The sequence below is a fragment of the Eptatretus burgeri genome, chromosome 1, assembly GCF_056783735.1.
Source record: "Eptatretus burgeri isolate ZD-2024b chromosome 1, Ebu_testis_v1, whole genome shotgun sequence".
Classification (NCBI taxonomy): Eukaryota; Metazoa; Chordata; class Myxini; order Myxiniformes; family Myxinidae; genus Eptatretus; species Eptatretus burgeri.
Genome location: NC_140961.1, coordinates 57,624,463 through 57,632,677, shown reverse-complemented (window position 1 = coordinate 57,632,677; position 8,215 = coordinate 57,624,463).

Sequence of the window (8,215 nt, the reverse complement as noted above, 5' to 3'; positions counted from 1 at the left end):
CTTTGAGGATGCATTTCCGGAGTCGATACACTTGTGATTCCGTCACACCAAGCTGTCCGGCTTTGAGGAGCAAAAGCTTCGCAGAGATTATAAAGCCGGATAAGTCAGGGAAAAAGTTTTTAATTTTAACATGTTTCTTACGAAAGGTGTCATGAAGAAACTTTATGATATCGGCAGGTGGAACACTGGTAACACTCTCCGAATCTTGGGAAACTGGATCATTCCATGCTTCAGCACTGCCACAAGAAGCAAGTGATGAGTCCCCGTCCGAATCATAATCCGAGTTCTGATTGGTGTCCATTACATTATCGTTATGCTCCAAAGATGGAGCTGATGGTTTAATAAGGGAAGCCTCACATTCCGCTTCCAAAGGGGGAGGAGTCGGAGGAGTCGGGGAAGGAAGAGTGGAGGGAGGAGTGGGGGGAGGAGGAGGGGGGGGAGGAGGAGGGGGGGGGGGTGGGGTGGGGGGAGGTGGAATAGGGGGAGGTGGAGGGGTGGGAAGAGGAAGAAGATTAGAAGTGGGAGGGGGAGGAGGAGGAGGAGTGGGAGGGTGAAGAAAACGGGGAGGAGGAAGAATACTAATGGAAGGAACGTTATATTCCGCTTGAGATGAACCTGGTGTTTCACTAGTTGAAGCTTTACACCCTGATTCAACCAGGTTTGGAGTAATTGGTGACTTACGGTACACATTTCACTGTTGGTCTTTTCAGGGAGGGGGGTTACAGTGGATTCGATGTTAATATCCAAGGTGCCTGTGACTATGGGAGTGGTCACGTGTGCTCCCTGCTGCACAAAACCAATCTCCTCCTCATGTTCACTAACCCCACCGACAAAAAAGTCATCATCCTCTGGAGCAATTACATCAAATCGATTTTTCGTTTTAAAAAGAGCATCTATTGTTGCTTCCAAACACGAGTCATTATTCTCGGCAGCCGGCGCCATCTTTTTTGCACAGCTCGCCGTCACATCTTGACTATTGTTATCATTTAAATGCTTCAATTTATGTTTCCTTTTTGAAGGAACAACGGTGAAGCTTTCGTCATCTGTCAGGGGGGGATTTACCTCCACTTTCGACGGCCCAGGCAGATTGTTCGAGTTTGAAGCGTCACCAACGTGCCCAACTCTAGATATACCACTATTCGTCTCAATGGGTTCGACCACACCAGATATGCCACTTAATATATTCTTGGGGCAATCGCTTTTTAAATGTCCCGATTCACCACAGATAAAACAAGTTGTGGTCTCCGTTGCGATATAAATCTGGTAATTGCGGTTTTTATTTTTTAAAGTCATAACTGCATTGAGCGATTGAGCGTTGTTTTTTAGAATGATATAGCAATGACGTCGGAACGACATGATGTGGCGAACCGAAGCGTCAGAGCGGAGACGAAGTGGAATCATGGAGATTCGTGACACAACTGTGCCAAAAACGCTTAATGCAGCAACAATCTCCTCACTCGAGAAGAAGGGCGGGATGTTAGACAGTGTTAATTTTACCGCCATCGTATCGAGATAACTAACGTTAACGAAGACGTCCGGCGGTACGGACAGACCGGTTTCGACCGCCTGAGCCACGTGTCGCTCCTCCGACAAGAAAACCACGACACGTTGGCTCATTTTCGAAGCGGCGAGAACATTCTCGATTCCTACGAGCTCTCCCAGAGCCATCACCACGTTCTCAACACTAACTCCATCAGGTGGAGTAATTGTCACTCCATTTTTCCGAGTGAGTGACTCGTACACACTATTGTGCAAACGTCCGTTTGCCATAGCTTAAAGCAAAAGAAGAGAAGTTTAAGTTTAACAAAGGAAAACCGTCACAAGCAACCAGCAAGTGGGGTCAAATGAAGTATAAGGGAAAGGAAGAGTATAAGGAAGAAGCTAAACCACCGATAAACGGCAGGCCTATGAAAACAAGGTAGATGAAAAAGTAGGCCCAGAAACCCGAAGGTTTCAAGGAAAACCCACAAAGCACCTACCGTGCGCGCTCTCCTTCTCTCTCTCGTCTCAGCAGGAAGGGAAACAGGGAAAAAAACTCCACAAACACATACGGGGACACAGAGGGAAACGAAATAGGGACAGGAACAACACTAACACAGCACAGTACTCACAGCTGCACACACAGAGCCGCCATGACGCCACACCCATGCACGACTCACCAACGACCAGCAGGGGGAGAGAGAGAGAGAGAGAGACAGAGAGAGAGACACAGAGAGAGAGACACAGAGAGAGAGACACAGAGAGAGAGACACAGAGAGAGAGACACAGAGAGAGAGACACAGAGAGAGAGACACAGAGAGAGAGACACAGAGAGAGAGAGAGGCAGAGAGGCAGAGAGGCAGAGAGGCAGAGAGAGGCAGAGAGAGGCAGAGAGAGGCAGAGAGAGGCAGAGAGAGGCAGAGAGAGGCAGAGAGAGGCAGAGAGAGGCAGAGAGAGGCAGAGAGAGGCAGAGAGAGGCAGAGAGAGGCAGAGAGAGGCAGAGAGAGGCAGAGAGAGGCAGAGAGAGGCAGAGAGAGGCAGAGAGAGGCAGAGAGAGGCAGAGAGAGAGGCAGAGAGAGAGAGAGAGAGAGAGAGAGAGAGAGAGAGAGAGAGAGAGAGAGAGAGAGAGAGAGAGAGAGAGAGAGAGAGAGATATAGATATATGCATTTTATTAGGATGGGCGAGCGAGGAGTCAACGGAGTGAGAGATAAGGACGGGGGGGGGGGGGGAAGACAGGTGAGGGGTGGAGGTGGGATGAGCAAAGAGAATGAGAAGTGATGCTTGATGACCGAACATGAAAAAAAAATAACGTGTCAGAACAGCTGTGCACACATCAACACAACTAATTTTATAAAGTAATCCGCTGGCACATCTGCAAAAACTTTGACATTCCAGTTCCAGAAAATTTGTGGGAAAATGAACCAAAAGCAATGACTGAAAACAGAAAGTACCGCTCAAGTACGACCGATTGATCCCATCGAGCATGAACATCGAAAAACAATGCATTGCAACCAGATATAATACTTCGGTACAAAAAATAAAACAATAAAGAAGAAAGCATTGCTAATTGAGGTGTTAATACCAGTGATTTTGGACCAACGATGCAGAAATAAAGAAAATGACCAAATACCAAGACCTCAAGCATGAAATGAAAAGATCCTGAAAGCTGAAGAATGCCAATGTTGTATCAGTGATGAAGAAGAACCTCACATGAATGATGAAGAAGAACCTCACAGAGATATTTAAAACCATCCCTGGGAATATTATTACAAACAAACTACAGTTGGAAGCTGTCCGGGGCTCAGTAACGATCCAAAAGAGAACCCTCGGCAGAAAACTTTGAAAACAGAAAACTTCACAGCTTGGTCCATGAATCATGATGCCTTACCGAAACGAAGGTGGATCCATTGAGCCCACCCTGGGAGGACTCCATTCCATATTCTGAAACCCTACAAGGAGATACCAATCAACGACGCGCGCGCGTGGGCACACACACACACACACACACACACACACACACACACACACACACACACACACACACACACACACACACACACACACACACACACACTTATGGTAATACAGTTTACTTATGTACACCAACATAAAATACATAAAAACGACAAACACAAATAATTACCATTAAAAAGAGTTCTTCGAAAGAGGAATTCAAATGGGAAATTAGCAAAATTCAATTGAAAGATATATCAAGGCAAAGAACACAAAATGTCGATCCCTGCTCTCTACCTTCACAGCCAGATAATGGCAAACATATGGTGGGATGGACCTTATGGTATATATATATATATATATATATATATATATATATATATATATATATATATATATATATATATATATATATATATATATATATATATATATATATATATATATATATATATATATATATATATATATATATGTATATATGTATATATGTATATATGTATATATATATATATATATATATATATATATATATATATATATATATATATATATATATATATATTGTTGCGGATTCCGCGCCCGCCGGCGTGCTGACGGCCACGTAACTCGAATCGCGGCACGTCGCCCACCGGACGGACAATCCAGTCGTGACCCTCTCGGACTAACGCCGGGAACCAGTCACGGGTGGACCTTTCGGTCTCACCGCGATCGAGCCAATCAGCCCCCGCGTGGGATAGGGTTGCTCGCCAAATTCGACCTACCTAAGTACCCACGCGGAGGGTAGACCGGGCGATCGCACCTCGCCGCAGGTCGACTTCGGACACGGGCCACTTAAGCGACCCGTTCCGTACTATCAGAATAACCGAGCGGTGTTATCGTCGACCTCGACGGTTCGATTAATTATCGGGCGTATTCAGCCCACTACCAACCCTTTACGTGAAGCAAGATGGGGATTCAATAGAGGAAAAGACGAAGCGAAGCGGGAAACAGTTCAACACCAAGCACATTTATTCGCGGCACACGGGAGCACACATATACAATTCCACCAAATGCACACAGAAAAGACACAATGTAATTTACACAAAAAGCAAATGTAAAAGCGAAAACACAATGCAGAGCTAATACTGACTACCGAGCACACGGCAACACTTATACAATTCTACTTCACAGACGGCGCCGACAACACATACCCAAAAACCAAGGAAAAGAATACCCTCAAGGATGAGGCGGGCCTGAGGCCGAGACCGGGTCGCGCCTACCCGTCTGGTGATGAGACGCGGAGCGGCGATGGTGCCTCAACTCCGCGGGCCTCGCGGACAGTGTCTGGTAGGGGGTGGGAAAGGGGCCCCCTTGGTCGCACTATCTCAGCGCGGGGGGAAACAGGAGGGGGTTGCTGATGCTCGGGGTATAGAGGATTTTTATTATCCCGCGACGAGCGTCTCCACCTCGGCCAGGTCGCGCTGTCGGCCTCCCTGGGGTGCAGCTCCCGACGCGAGCACCCCCTCGTCTGGTGTCGCTGCCTTTCCACAGCTCCGTTCCGACTCCAACGCACACGACGACCAGCTCCTTCTTGCAACTCCACCGCCCGCGAAGTCTTGACTCTCTGTTTCCAACTCTCCTACTCTCCGCCTCTCGACTCTCCTACTCTCCGCCTCTCGACTCTCCTACTCTCCGCCTCTGGACTCTCCTACTCTCCGCCTCTGGACTCTCCTACTCTCCGCCTCTGGACTCTCCTACTCTCCGCCTCTGGACTCTCCTCGTCTACTGACGAACACGGTCCTTTTATCCGCCCTGTAGCTTCGCCCTCTCATCTTTGACCCCCTCCCTTCGACCTTTCACCTCGCTCCCCATTGGCCCGAGAAAAAGTGGGCGTGAAGGCTTTTTGATCCATAAATTTGCATATATCGATCGCCCCTCGCTCACCGATTGGACGGCAAAAAGTGGGCGTGTGTCGATTTTGATCCGTTTTTGAAGCACAAAATCCGTGATTTTGTACACGCTGTTCGACGCGCGCCCTGCACGAGTCCAACACCGGTACCCACAGCGGGGCAAGAACGGTGGCGATGCTACGGTTGCGAGGTGTGACGTGAAGGTCGTGGCGGTTGTGGTGAAGCGGCGTTGTGGTTGGTGGTTGATGTTGTGGTTGTGGTGGTAATCATGGCGGTTGGTCCAAAATAAAGATAGCAAAAGAAAAACGGCTATCCTGAAGAGTCGCAGCACGCATAAATGACATGTATTCCCACTAGACAACGGGTTTGGGCCTAACTACACATGTACTTACCGAGATACCTCACCTAAGGGACCTGAATGGTGGTTTGCGAATTTGGTAACCACAACAATATATATATATATATATATATATATATATATATATATATATATATATATATATATATATATATATATATATATATATATATATATATATATATATATATATCAATGTCGAAGTGAGGGGTGGATTATATTAGGAGATCGCACAGAAGGTTAAATCCTGTAATCCTGTATATCCAAAGCGATATCCTGTAAAAATAAAATTGCACATTTTCAGTGGAGGAGATCTCCAGGAGACACCTACCGCCCGGCACCGCAGGGTCCAACACAGGCGGAAACGTTTGTCTGTCTAATCGATGTTCCCTTGACAGCACGGATACTTTTACCAAAACGAACAACCAAGCAGCTTTGAGAGTGCTCGCCGAGTGGCTTAAGCATTCAAGCAAGCATTCCAACGAAACAGTTGTTAAGTAACGGATAGTTTGGCACATTAGTAACACATTAACCACACACCTCCCAGAGACGTCCAAAATGTCAAGCCACGAACGCAGACTTCTCCGGATGTTTATATGCATTGCAATGTACCCCTGTGATTCATAGCGATGATGAACAGGCATTTGATAATATGAGTGAGGAAAGTGAAAACAACATTATCGTGAAGAAATCGCTGTGGCTTGTTCCAAGTCAAGGCAAGGTTGAGCAGGCCAAAAAACATGGCAGTTTCAGACCACAGCGAGGTTACTCAGGAAATGCCTTAAGACCTAGAGAGTGAGGTCGCCGAGGATCGCCTGATGAAGGATATAAATAAATAAGACCGGTAATTATCTTCAAAAGGGGTGTTTAATTAACCCAAACACTCATTTTTCACTCTTGCACTTCCTTGGAGTTTTCTTCGTATGCCTGCAAAGTTTCAGGCTGCTCGGTTTTATAGTTTTGGAGTTATAGAGGAAGGGCGCATGCACATGCACATGTGCGCGCGCACGCACACGCACACACACACACACACACACACACACACACACACACACACACACACACACACACACACACACACACACACACACACACACACACACACACACACACACACGGCCGGCCCACGTTAACCCCCCGACCCAAATGTCAGAGCCAGGCGGTTAACACCGACAGTCCCCAGAGGCCGAGCGGTTCCTTATCAGGAGGAGGGGGACATGATGATCGGCATCGATTTCAACACCTGCTTGAATGGCATGGCGGAGGGCAATAGCAGACAGGCAGTGGATTACGGCACAGGAGCACTGCACCAGGACAAGGGGGTTTAATCCGCGAATCCACAACAATTACATGAATACAATCTCTTCAAAATAAATACATTGAATGCACAGACACAAATATTTACAAAGACAATAATGTCAAAGGAAATAATGATACAAATACAAAAAGAAATAAATAAATACATACATACATACATACATACATACATACATACATACATACATACATACATACATACATACATAAACTCCTACGGTTGAGGCCTCACACACGGAAACAAATACAGACAAAGGGTGACCAAAATAAAAAGACCTCCCCCCTCTTTAAGTATTACTGGACGACCCGTGAACCCGTTGAGTTCCCGTTGTGACAGCAATTGATAAACTAGAGTTGGTTTCAAAGCCACCCAATGCTCGCCTGTTTATACATTTATTATTTTAAAAAGACCAGTCTAATAATATTTTTTTATAAAGTATTGCAGTGAAGTCTGATCCAAATAATTTTAAAGCAATATATGTATTTTTGTATATTGTAATCAGTAAAAAATAGTGTGGTAGATAAAAACATTAGAAAGGAAACAAGCTGTGGAAAAAAACAATTCCATCACCAATTATGCTCTTAATAACACCTGGTTTTGTGATTGGTAAACTTGAGTGTATTGATTGATGTCCATGAATTAAAGACAGATTCAGTTGTAAATATTTTGAAAGTTGCCAAGTCAAGTCTATTGGTCTGAACTTAAAGGGCTCAAAAGATACTTGAGTGATACTGCAGTCTGTTTGTTGCTTACATAATGGATTTGAAGTTGAAATTTTGCCTTTGAAACTTTGATCATTCCAAGATTTTTTGACTGGCTGTTTTTCTTTCAGTTGCTCATTATCTGTGTTTTCCATTGATTTCCTCTCATGTTCTGTTTTTCCAAACAATTTTCTATCATGATCTGTGTTTTTCAAGTTTTTTGTCTCATGTTCTGCATTTTCTAAGTTTCTGTTTCTGGATGATTTTGTATGACGTTCTGATATTTCCAATGATATTTTTGAACAAATATGGGAAACTTTTCTCTGAAATGTACTAAACTTTTTCTGGCAAAAAACACAAAATGTACATTTATGGCTGGCTAAAGTTTTTTCACCTGCATATATTTTAAAACACTTGTCACATTTGAATGATTGTTTCAAACAGTTGTGTTTGTTCAAGTTTTCTCTCCTGGTGAATGAAGTGCTACATTTTTCACAGTACAAACACGAATGTC